We start from the raw sequence: 13602 nt of genomic DNA, 5'->3' as shown, positions 1-13602 counted from the left end.
GGGAAAGCGTACATGGAGCGACATAACCAAGTGGCAGGCATAGTGTACAGAAACATCTGTGCAGAATATGGACTGGAAACCCCGAGATCAAAGTGGGAAACACCCCAAAGGTGGTGGAGAACGCCAGAGCTAAGATCCTGTGGGACTTCCAGATCCAGACAGAGAAAATGGTAATGGCGAACCAACCAGACATTGTCGTAGTGGATAAACATCAGAGGAAAGCCGTTGTGGTAGATGTAGCAATACCAAGTGATTGCAACATCAGGAAAAAGGAGCACGAGAAACTGGAGAAATACCAGGGCCTCAGGGAAGAACTGGAGAGGGCCTGGAAGGTGAAGACCACAGTGGTGCCTGTGGTCATCGGGCCCTCGGGGCAGTAACCCCCAAACTGGAGCAGTGGCTACAACAGATCCCAGGAACAACATCAGACATCTCAGTCCAGAAATGTGCAGTCCTTGGCACAGCCAAGATACTGCAGGACCCTCAAGCTCCCAGGCCTCTGGTAGAGGACCCGAGCTCAGAGGATAAGAACCACCCGCGGTGGGTGAGAAGGGAATTTTTTTTTTTAAATATATATATATATATATATATATATATATATATATATATATATATATAATATATATATATATATTTACTTTTTTATTTTTTTTTTTTTGTTCTGGGATAAATTTTATTATCCCACCCATTTTTATTTTTTATTTTTCTCCATATCTTACCTGAGGTAATGTAGTGGGTGGTAGGGAGACGCCCTTGCGCCCTCTACTGGCGACCCACCATCAGTCTCAACTACTGATGTTGAGACTAATGTTTCCATAGCAACCTGTACACCGTGAATTACAGTTGCATTGAAGATGCTCTTTTCTGCAGTTCTTTGTTAATTTGAGATTTTTCATACATATTTGATTAACATATTTAATAAATTATAGTTTTGAACTAAGAGGTTATGGGATTCAGATTAATCTTACTTTTATTTTTTGACTAAACTGAATTTGTGCAATTTAAAATTCTTCATCAAAAATATTTTGCTCCGATTTTTATACATTCTCACCCTTTTCTTTTTGCTGGGAAGTTTTCATATTCTATTTGTGCTTAGATACAACTCAGAACAAAAAGTCTTTTAATTGGGCTGCTTCTCCATGAAGACAGAAACTGAAACATTTCAAGGTTTGCTAAAAATACACTGCATATTTAAGTACGAGACTCGTTAAGGCAAGAAGATTTGTGATTGAAATTGGTGTCGCTGCTGCAGATAATTTCACATGACATGATAAAAAAGAATGGGCATAATTACTGTTTTTAATATACTGTGTGGAAAACATGACAAATAGATGAGTATAAACAAGGCTTAGTTCAGATTGCTGCTGCTGGAATCCATTGCTGAATTATTACAGTGTAATGTGACAGACAGTATCTTTTGGATATTCAAACTACCCACTATGTCCTTTCCATTACTGATATTGAAGACCATTAACTGCCTGTCATGAAACTACGACTTCAGAGCTGCAGATTGTATTTTTATCTCTGTTCTAGAGGGGAAACCAATAACTTCCCTCCTCTGCTGTATTATTATTTGCTGCAAGTCAAATTTTCTCTAAATCAAAACTGTGCATTTATGGTGATGCGAGCTAATAGTAAGATGTTTATATGAGTGCTAAAGTTTTAAACCTCTTCAGGTATGAGCAACAAATCTTGTTATCATTTAGTATCCCCATTTAAAAGGTGAATCTGATCGACTTTTTGTCCTTTGCATCACACCCGGAGCGTTGAAGCAATGACCCAGAATCTGGCTCTTCTGAAGATCATTTTAGTGTCTCATAAAGCTCCTAAGGGCCTGATTCCCCGAGTTGCATCTATCCTCCATTTCCACACTGCTCACATCCCACCTGCAAGACCAGCACTGGTACCAAAAACAAAGAAACAGCTCCAAGACATACAAGTACTGGGAAAAAAGAAGACATCAGAGTGCCACAGAGCTGGAGAAGGAGTCCGACTGACAACACAACAGGAATGATTCGTCGAATAAAATAAATGAAATCAAAGAGGGAAATTGAAAACAATTGAAAGCTGAGCTGCTTCTCCGAAGGTTAATGGTGAGCTTTGGGGGTAAATGAGTGCACATTGTGAGGCAACTACCTGAAAACAAGAAGTGTTTGGGGAAAACAGAGGGAGAAACAAAGGAAGTCATTCAATGAACTATTAATGAGAAGCCATTTTGTCTGATGGAGGGCGGAGACAGCAGATAAAGGTCAGTGATTTTCCAGGTGGTGGCGGTCTGCTTTAGAAACACGCATGAACACTGATGGGCGATGCGAGAGAGGCAACATTAGACAGTCAGGGGGCACATCCAGGATGTGTTCACTGCAAGGGGACGGGAGGCATCATGGAGGAAGGTGAAGCATCTGGTGCATTGGTCAACGCAGCAGCAGACAGCTGGACTCATCGGCTTTGGCTTTGCTTTTTAGTGCAGGAATTTTTGGAAGCAGAGAAATAGATTCTTACAAATGAAGACACTAAAAGGAAAGTGAAAAAACGCAGACTCAGATACTGTATGCTGGCTTCTTTATGGTTTATGCTTAAGACGTCACATGCTTAAGATACAGCCCCCATGTTGGTGTTTCAGGGCAAAACGCTGCTCGCTACGACAATTAGCATTGGTGTTAGCTGTCAGGATGTCAACATATCGCAGTAAATCTTAAATATATGTGTGATATGTACAAAAGAAAAAGGATCACAGAGTGTTGCTACTAATTGTCAACACTACAACTAGAAAACAAGATTGGAAAAAAGTTTTAACTAAAAAGTAGCAACAGAAAAGGAAGTAGATCAGTCATGCTAGCTTGACTATGACAACCTTAACATGTAGATGTTCTGCAGGACTCTGTGTTTCAGTTAATTAAAAAAATAAGGCAACCCACCACCAATTCTCTGACAGATTAACAGTAGAGCTAATCCATCACTGCTGTGTTCAGAAATACTTACACAAAGGTAAGAAGATAAAATGATCAAAGTGAGCCAACAAGTTAAAGCATCTAACTTTCTATAAAGTTACACTTTTAAAACTGTGAGCCAACTTATCCTTTGACTTTTCCTGATTGTAACCATGATCTTGTTTTTCAAGTAAATACTTTCAGAATAAGCACAGAAATATCTTTCACTTTCAATGCTGGTTTCTTATGGTCATTTTCCCAGGTATGAGGAACCATGAACAGCCATCCGCAGCGTTAGTCGTTCACTATGTGCTCTGCAATGTATACAATCTCTGCTAAGTTTAGCATCTCTTTTCATCTGAGTGCAAAGTTATTTAGAGTAATGACTCCGGTTTGTGACTGTTGGAGTCACAAACCGGAGTCAGTGTTGCTAGGACAGCAGCAGTCATCATGCATTGTTTACTCTGGCATGAGACCAATTTAAGCTGCACACTCTGATGAAAGGTTTTCATTTTGCTTTTATGTCAATAGTCGAGTTAAGCATTATTCAATATTTAATCATGGTACATTCAGCTTTTATTAGGCACATGTAACCAGAAAGATAAGGTTGGGAACAGATCGCTCCTCCGAACAGCCAGTGACCCAAAGCTCACAGGTAATTGGCTGTAAAGTGGCTTAAAGATAACGAAGTCGATGCTTTGGTGTTTACAAACCCTGATCACAATCATTTCAGGTGGATCTTACAAGGAAAAGCAGCCTGAAAACTGGCTCTTCATACAGTTTATTTAAAGACAATTATTCTTAATCATAATCTGTACAAACTTCAAACTGTTCTTTGCAACTTCTGGAGTTTAAAAAAATGAATCCAAACCAAGAAAAGTTTGGTCTGATATAACTTCAGATGGAGAGACAAAAATGTATTTTATTCTGTGTATGTAAACGTATGATTTATGTAACAACAACAACAAGAAGAAATACCAGCTAAAATCTGAGTTATTGGTTTTTTTCCCTACTTGTTAAAAAAATCTCCAGAGAACTTGAAGCACCTGTCCAGGTTGATAGACTGGAAACATATCAAAGCTTTCATAAAAAAGACTGAAATCAATATGGATGTTGACAGGTGACCAAATAAAGGCCAGATAAAATAGGATTTATGCTTTTCTTCTCAGTCCCTGTCACCACTAAAGCAGGCCTGGATCAATGTTAACACACTTACACATCCTGAACAAACCTGGCTGTTTCTGCTGGTACCAAAACACAGAAACGTCTCATTTATCTGCCTGCTCGGTTCTTATGAACAGTAAATACATTAACTCTCACCAACATGTAAAGATTGTAACAATAATAAACAGATTGTAACCTGGGTTAAGTGCCTTGCTCAGGGAAATGCGACAGAAGGAAGCTGGAATTGAACCTTCAGCTCATCAACAAATTTGCATCAATCACTGCAAAAACACAAAATCTTACCAAGTATATTTGATCCAGTTTTTAGGACAAATATATTTGAAGTAAGAAAACTAACTTTAGGACCAAATAGGTGCTTGATTTAAGAAATAATAAAGAGTCACAGATTCCACTGGCAGATTATTTCACCTATAATCAATATTCAGGAATAATTTGCTTACAAAAAGCTCATGTATCTGAAATGTTCCATGTAAGTCAGTCAGATTTGGGAATTAATTTGTAACCTCTTTATGATGTTTTTCTTACTGAAGTAAAACTTCTGGGTTTTCTGCCACAAAGACACACCTGCAGTTTTTTAAAGTTTCATAAGTTTTAAACTGGAAGAAACTAAATTGGGAAAAAAAAATATTTTGCCTAGTTTTGTTTCTTTTTGTCATTTTGGACCTTAAAATACCAAGATTCCTGCTGAACTTTATATTTTGGTCCTTCTGATTATGTCACTTTTAATTGTTACAGGATTGATAATTTGATCAGTTAGAAGCTGAGTTGAGTTTTTACCAGATATGTTTTACTCTTAGTAATTTCCTGGACGGCTGCTTTTTAGTTTTATTTGATTATAACCATGTTGAAATAGAGCTGCTCTTATTGAAGTATCGTTTTTGGTTCTTTGCCCTCTGAAGTTGGTTTGATCTCATTTTAAATAGAAACTACTTGGTAAAATTGAGTGTTTTTGCAGTAGTACCATTATAAAAGAAAATCATATATAAAAAATCTGAATGATGATTTGTGGCCTTGCAGCCTGTTTGATTCAAATCCAAAGGAAAAATCTTCTCATTTCAGCTTTTCGTGATGGGCTGAAAAGTGTAATCTTTTGTTTTGCTGAGGATTTCATGTCCACAGGAAAGACGGAGCAAATAGTCCTGGTGTGTGAACTCATTTCCATGGATCTCAGTGAGAAGGTCAGTAGAGGGTTGAAAGGATTATAAGCCATTGGATTATAAGCCATTGGATTATAAGCCATTACCTGGCCCTGTTTTTATTGATGGATCAGAACAGAGAAAAGAGCCCAAAGACGACAGGGACTCCTTGTCGGCTGAGATTGAAATGAGCGGCGGTACAATGCTGCACGTCCTCCTGAAAAATTAACTAACGCCGCTGTCTGGTTGGCGGGGGCAGGTAAAGGACTCGCTCTGAATGGAGGATCCTGTTTTCAGCCCAGAAGAGAAAGGAAGCTTTTAAGACCATATTATCTCCAACAATGGGTCCAGCCAGGGCGATGTGTGATACATGGGGAGGAGCGCACAGACATCCGGCCTCCATCTATCCGGGTGAAATGTAAGGAACCACATTGCTATTCTCCTCTCCCAGTCGTCTCATATTCAATAAGAACACTTCTGGCGAATGAGATGTGAAATTGCCTGCTATCCTCATACGGCCCCTTGGTAAAAGGCAGTTTCAGATTTCTCTGAATTGTATTATTCCACCATTCATTTTCAGTCCAGAAGTTAATGACCATAATGAATGCAGAGCTGGCCGGGCGGCGGCCATGACTGTAGAGAGGCTTAATAGGCCTGCAGGGAGGAACAGGTGAGTAATCCAGAACGAGCCATGTGAGAGAAAAGACATTGTTTGATCATCTGAGACATTTTTACAGAGTGATAGGAGAGAGGAAAGACACGGCCGAAAGTCCTGCACAAAAACATTTCCTTTAATATCAAAAAGGTTTTTGTTTGTTCGCTGCAAAAACACAAAATCTCACCAAGTATTTCTGGTCTAGTTTGTAGAACAAAACTAAAATACTTTCCAATAATTCCTTATTATCAATGAAAATGTTCTGGTTCCATTGGCAGATTATTTCCCTCATCAAGACATTTTCCAGATTAAAAGTCAAATAATCTGACAGTGGAACTATAGCTGGGGTTGCTAGGTAACGGGCTGGGCGTGGCCGGGGTTGCTAGGTAACGGGCTGGGCGTGGCCGGGGTTGCTAGGTAACGGGCTGGGCGTGGCCGGGGTTGCTAGGTAACGGGCTGGGCGTGGCCGGGGTTGCTAGGTAACGGGCTGGGCGTGGCTGGAGTTGCTAGGTAACGGGCTGGGCATGGCCGGGGTTGCTAGGTAACGGCTGGGCGTGGCCGGGGTTGCTAGGTAACGGGCTGGGCGTGGCCGGGGTTGCTAGGTAACGGTTCTCTGTAAAATATTCTGCCAGTGAAACTCAAACATTTTCATCAATAATTGTTGACGTAAAACAAGCTCATATAACTTACTAAAAATGTTACTTGTAAGTTATTTATCTTACTTTAAGGGAACTAAGATGGTAAGATTTAGCGTTTTTATTACTTGGTGACATAATTCATGGCGAGGAGAAATAGATTTCTAATGATTTGCTCATCAATGTTATTTAATTGGAGTTTGACGATTAAGTACCAAATGTGTCTAAATAAATCAACATAAATGCTTAAATCAAGTCACATTATTTCTTAGTATTTTCTTTCATAAACATAAAAATTTGCACAATTACACTTGAAACAGTACAATTACATCACAAACATTTAAAATAAAGAATACTTTGTGACCTCACTGCCATCTAAAACCTTTAGAGATTCAGTTGAATCAGTCAGATGAGTTTCTGTGGCTCAAAATGTCATTTTGAAAAATGACATTTTACAAAAACTCTATAATCTTTTGATTACAAACCTTTTAATTCATCTTAGAGCATCACTGTCTCTGGGATTTCAGACTTTTCTCCAAAACCAGAACCAATTTGGAAATATTGCCCTGTGAGAAATAAAAAATGAAAAAGAAAATCCAGACAGAGAGAGAACAGAGGCAGCAGAGACTCAGTTACAGAAAGAAAACACAAGATGGAAGAAGGTTCTTTAACAACCAGTTCACTAAATGTTTGTAGTTTATAATTAATACGGAGAGAGACAAACAATTTAATTTGAATAAACAAGACAACACAGAAGGACAGAAAAAATAAGATTTTTTTTTTGCTGAGATGAAAACTGTTAACGTTGCAACTCAAACGATCATCTTGTGTTTTCTGACTAAATCAGCCACCAATCAGGAGCGTCCAATTAAAGCTCGGAAAATCTGGAAAAAATATGTTTCACTGTTAATTAATGGTTTATTGCACATCAATATTAATATCAATTGATAAAACATCTGAAAAAAGTTTCAGTAATTTCACTGAAATCTGATCCAGACCGCACAGCATTCTGGGAGATGGAGGCAGAGGAAAGACGTTAGCCGCTTAGCTTCTCACAGCTAACAAACGAAAACAAAGGAGTGAAAACTGGATGAAGCAGGAAATGTGATATTGAAAACAAAAACCTGATCAGTTTATTGACCTTTACATCGTTATAAATCTCTCAGTTCTACTATGGCTGATAAAATACATTTACTCAGTTACATGTATTGGAGTTACTTTTTTGAAAAGGATAATTTTTACCTCAACTTTTACTTTCATAGATTGATTGATAATTTGATCAGCTCATCAGTACCTGAGTTTGACTTTTTATCAAATACTTTTTACCTTTACTTTTTAAATATGTTGGGTTTTCTGCTGCTCAAGTTAATCCGCCGTCGGGTTCTGATCCTTGATTCCTCCTCTCTGCTGCGACCCGATCAGGCGTCCTCTCTGGTTCTGTTCAAGATGGCCGCCTGGAGCCTGATGCTTCATTTCTGCAGGAGGAGGAAGAATTCATCCGTCAGCGCGAACAAACCACTTACTCTGGTATTCCACACAGCTCTGCTGATTGATTTGCCTCAGTCCCGCTCTGGTTGGCAGATTCTTAAACTGCATTGATTAGGATAAAAAAAATCAATTTTTATGCATTGCAGGAGTTGATTCAGGTGCATCATCCAAAAGCAACAGAGGGAGACCTCCACCTGTTCCTCTCTGCTGAGGCTTTCAATCACTGTTTACTTAAGTTTTGAAGCACATTTAAAACCGTTTTTTGCATCTGGCATCTAGAAATAAGATTAAATCTCAGTTTGTTTGCTTTTTCTCAGCATATTTATTGTATCTATGACCCCAGAAGGCCCGGCTCTGAATCTGGTTTGAATGCTGGACATGTTTTTCAGATGAAATTAGTTTTTCTCCCACCATTCTCAGACTTTTATTGTAATTTAAAAAAATAAGTACCCAAGATTTAATGGAACAAAATCCTGCAGTACTAGAAATAATGATACAAATTTCTTTACAAGTATTTTTGTAACTGCATGGCACAGAATTATCCTAGAGCCAAAAACATACATGCTGCTGTCTGAAAACATCCCTATTTAAAATAAGCCACTTATTTAATTTAGTGTGATTTATATCACTAGCACACAGATAATCTATATAATCATGTTTCCAAATTTACTGACATTTATTGTTGCTCTTATAGAAAAAAGGGGGAAAAAATAGTAAAACATAACATTTTAGTCTGTTTCTGAACATTAATTTTAATTTATCATCACAATAAATCCAACTTTATCTGTACTGAAAAAATAAATAAATAAATAAATGCCCAATACTAAACACACAAAATGAAATAAATCTTTGAACTTTGTGTGCTGGGTCAGGATTCATCAGGTCAAATATTTTGAATTTATGCCATTTTTGTTTACATTTTTTAACTAAAAACAATAAAACCGCCATCGATTCCTTATTATCGAATGGAATTGATTTTCTATAGAATGAGCAGAAAAGAAACGAGTGACATGAGAAACTAACTTGGTCTCAGACTTTGTTTGCGCTGCGTTTCCTCAGTCTGACCTGACGCCCTCTCGTCTTCACCTGTCCACATCGTTTAAAGCAAAGCGTCAGCTCCGCTCTTCATCAGCTCCTCTTCCTCTCCTCTCAGCTGAGCTTCTACAGGAAACGCAACGACAAACCCAACAAAAATGTTCAGGGGTTTTATGTCACAATAAATCTCAGGAGAAGGATGAGATCTTTGGGATCTCAAAGTTGAGCCCATTTTCCAGAAAATGTTTGTGTCTTCTGGTTTATGTCCTGTTATTAGCCGGGCCGGCCCAAAGCATACGTGAGTTAATCGGCTGTGTAGAGCCCCACACCACCAGAGGGCCCCCAAGAGCACCAAGCTAGTGTATATATTTAAAATAACACTGACTAAGCCAAACTAAATTCTCTTACACAGAAAAACAGTTTACATATTGTTCTTATCGACAGAGGAGAGGAACGATGAAGACAACAAAATGTCCTGGAAATGAACATTTATTTCATGTCAGAGTTTTTTGTTTGTTATTTTAGAAATTTGCAACAATTATTTTTGACGAGAAGCAATAGTTTGGGTACACTTCATGTCATTTGGTCTGGAAAACCAAATATTATGGTTTTCCATAATATAAGTTATTTTATTGGAGCCAAACCTTCATGCTTCAATGCTGAAGCCAATGTTGTAAATGAATTAAGAGTGTAGTCACATTATTTCTTGTATTTTCTTCTCTAATCATCAAAATCCAAATTGTTATTCCTGTAAAGTCAAAATGAAAAGTAGTAACAACAAGAAACCGACTAATCAGAGACAATTAAGAAGGAAAAACTCTGAATAAACTCTAAAAAAGCAAAAACAGAAACAAGAAGGATAAAGTCTGAGGCAAAGCAAGACACTGGTCACCAGTCCTCCCAGTTTGAGAGGCCCATTAGCAGAGTGTGCCCCAGTTTGCTGCCCGTTCCCACTAGCGTCACGGCTGGAGGCGTTCAAGCGACGCCCGACCCGCCGCGGCAGATGTTCTCTTCCTCCTCATCTCACAACGCAAACCTCACAGAGCTTTTTAAAACACTCACCTGCCTGACGCTCCGCAGATCTGCTGCAGGTTTCTGAGGACAAAACACAAAGACGGCAGAAAGCTACAGGAAGCTGCAGAAAGATACAGGAAGCTGCAGAAAGCTACAGGAAGCTGCAGAAAGCTACAGAAAGCTACAGGAAGCTACAGAAAGCTACAGAAAGCTACAGAAAGCTACAGGAAGCTGCAGAAAGATACAGGAAGCTGCAGAAAACTACAGGAAGCTACAGAAAGCTACAGGAAGCTGCAGAAAGCTACAGGAAGCTACAGAAAGCTACAGGAAGCTGCAGAAAGCTGCAGAAAGCTACAGAAAGCTGCAGAAAGCTACAGAAAGCTGCAGAAAGCTACAGAAAGCTACAGGAAGCTGCAGAAAGCTACAGAAAGCTGCAGAAAGCTACAGAAAGCTGCAGAAAGCTACAGAAAGCTGCAGAAAGCTACAGGAAGCTGCAGAAAGCTACAGGAAGCTACAGAAAGCTGCAGAAAGCTACAGAAAGCTACAGGAAGCTACAGAAAGCTACAGGAAGCTACAGAAAGCTACAGAAAGCTACAGAAAGCTGCAGAAAGCTACAGAAAGCTGCAGAAAGCTACAGGAAGCTACAGGAAGCTACAGAAAGCTACAGGAAGCTACAGAAAGATACAGGAAGCTGCAGAAAGCTGCAGAAAGCTACAGGAAGCTACAGGAAGCTACAGAAAGCTGCAGAAAGCTACAGAAAGCTGCAGGAAGCTGCAGAAAGCTACAGAAAGCTGCAGAAAGCTACAGAAAGCTACAGGAAGTTGCAGAAAGCTGCAGGAAGCTGCAGAAAGCTACAGAAAGCTGCAGAAAGCTACAGAAAGCTGCAGAAAGTTACAGGAAGCTGCAGAAAGCTACAGGAAGCTACAGAAAGCTGCAGGAAGCTACAGAAAGCTACAGAAAGCTACAGGAAGCTGCAGAAAGCTGCAGGAAGCTACAGAAAGCTGCAGGAAGCTGCAGGAAGGATTCAATCTTTCACAAGGAAAAAGTATCATGCAGAAATTTGTCCTGATCATCAGGATGACTCTCAGAGCAACAAACATATTTTTACTCAAGTAAACGTAAAAAAATATTTGGTAAAAAGTCGACCCAACTGATCAAATGATCAATCATTTAATATTTAAAAATTACATCATGAGACTGATGTGATATTTAGTGGAAATTTTAGCATTTGAAGGACAAAAATGACAATAATTCACATGAGGAACAAAAAAATCATATAAATATCAGGCAAAAGAAAATGTTTCCAGATCAGAAAGAGTCTGGTTACTTTTTTTAAAATGTTTGTTTTCATTCAGTGGGTCGAAAATTCAGTAAGAGAAAACTTCACAATAAAATCAACATTTCCTCTAAAATATTGATTTTAAATCATAAAGCTGTGGAATCATAATGATATTTTACGAACCATTTGCACATCACAGCTGGAGGTTGTCACATTTACTCAATAACTTTTACCGGAGTAACTTGTTTATAAGGAGTATTTTATTTTCAACTTTCTGTTGAGTTGTTTTATGATAAAGTATTTCTGCTCTTGCTTGAGTTAAGTTTCTAGATTTTCTTCCCACTGAATGAAAATCAAACATGTTTTAACCAGAAATAAACTCAAACCTGCAGCTTCAAGTTTAACAAGTTTTTATTGAATTAAACTGATTTGGAAACTTTTTCTTGTTTCTCATATGAATTATTGTCATTTTGCTTCTTAAAATACCAAAATCTCCAAGTAACTTTATCTTTTGTTCTGTGTGTAATTTATAAATATTAAATGATTGATCATTTGATCGGCTCTTTTAGGAAACTTTTTCCAGGTATTTTTACTGGAGTAAAATCATGGCGACTCTTCCTTTAGTCTAATTTTTTGTTTCTCTCTGTGTAGCGTCCAAAGAGAAAGGTCTACTTAGGGCTACTAGTGGTTGCCTCTGGGTGTAGTTTGGTTTTACGTGCGTTCAGATAAAGTTTCAGAATACTGATCTTCTTTAGTATGAAAGTCTTTTATTATAATTTCCATTTACATACATAAAAGTTCGTTTCTAACCCTCAAACCAAACACAGTAAAAACTGTGTCCTCTTCCCAATGGTCAACACCTGAACACCATTACAATGGACCTTAAATAAGCCTTCCCCCTCAGACACTCAGAAAACAAAACAATACGCCCTCTGGTGGTGACAACAATGCCTCCTACACTCTGCTTGTTGTTTTATTTCATTTTACTTTTGGGTTGTTGCCTCATGAATGATTTGTGTGTTTTCAATAATTAAAACGCCTTCAGAGATCTGATGAGGCGCTTGGCTGGTGGTTGGGTTTCCAGCAGACCTCACAGATACCGGTGCGTGTGGGACTCCAGTAAAGGCACTAATGTTTCCCCGTAGTACGGAGGAAGCATGATGAAATCCCAGCTGTTAGCAGAACGTGATGAAAGTGGGCATAGCCTGGTGTTTGTGTGCGCATAAATTAACGACTCCAGGGTGTAGATTATAGCTGAAGGAACAGGATCGTATCACTCCTCTAAACGTGATTAAAGAAGTTCTTTGCATGTGATTAACATCAGGATGTGTGAATTTGCATAAAGTTCATTATAGCCATGCTAAATTTCAACTGTTTTATATGAAATTGTGTAATTGGTTTACATCAGCGGTGCACAGATCTGCCGTTTGAATCCGACTAATGAAGAAAACCACGAGCAGCAGTTACATTTGAGAGCTTTTTACATTTGCCGACTTTGATCTTTCTCTACAATCTGGAGGTTTTTGTGTTTATTAGACTCAGAGGATGAGCAGCGAGAGCTTTAGAAAAGGTTCAAATGTCACCTCAAAGACAAGGGAGGGAAAGGAGGAGAAGATGAAAGGAACCTGCAAACAAAAAGAGAAAAATGAAAGTCAGACAGAGAGAAGCTTTTTCACTACCAAATGACAACAGAGGAGAGAAACGACACAAACTGAGACAGGAGTGAAAGTAGAGAGTCAGATTTCAGTGAGGCAACAGTTGGCAACAAGCGCTGGGTCTCACTGAAAAGCTATTTATTTAAATGTATTAAAACAGAACGATCGTTTTAATAAACTGCAAGAAATAACTTCATTTTATGCTTTTAATAATCCCAATTAAACATTGGATCTGGAATTACAATTATTATATATTTCTGATAAAGCTACATTTAGCAGAGTAAATTAAACACCTGAGCTGTTCAGGAAGAAGCAAAAGTATGTCCTTTATGTCCAAAACTTTAACAAAGACACGGCCTGGACAACATGTCTGGAAAACATCCCCATGTAAGCATTTCATATCAGTTATCACTAACAATCGATTCTTTTCCTTGTTGTTTTGAGACGGTTCCTGTTTTATCCAGTTTTCTCTCCACGTTGTTTTTATTTCTCAGCAATTCTGAGTCAAAAACCTCAAACTGCTGCTGCGCCAGTGACCCGGCAGGTTGCTGCTAGGCAACCAAAAGACGGGCAGAGTTTCCTAAAAGTTT

General features: G+C 38.6%; 1 long non-coding RNA gene across 1 annotated transcript; it reads right to left on the bottom strand.

Moving 5' to 3' along the window:
- Positions 1-7873: 7873 nt before the first annotated feature.
- LOC129356490 (uncharacterized) lies at positions 7874-10267 on the bottom strand. Its single transcript, XR_008605413.1, has 3 exons — positions 10127-10267; positions 9053-9190; positions 7874-8016 (listed from the first exon to the last, which is right to left on the bottom strand). It is a non-coding gene; the product is annotated as an uncharacterized LOC129356490 (long non-coding RNA).
- Positions 10268-13602: the final 3335 nt, after the last annotated feature.

Source organism: Poeciliopsis prolifica, unplaced genomic scaffold, assembly GCF_027474105.1.
Source record: "Poeciliopsis prolifica strain line A6 unplaced genomic scaffold, Auburn_PproV2 SCAFFOLD175, whole genome shotgun sequence".
Taxonomy (NCBI): domain Eukaryota; kingdom Metazoa; phylum Chordata; class Actinopteri; order Cyprinodontiformes; family Poeciliidae; genus Poeciliopsis; species Poeciliopsis prolifica.
Note: the sequence above shows the minus strand (reverse complement) of the source record. Positions and strands in the feature narration are given on the sequence as shown.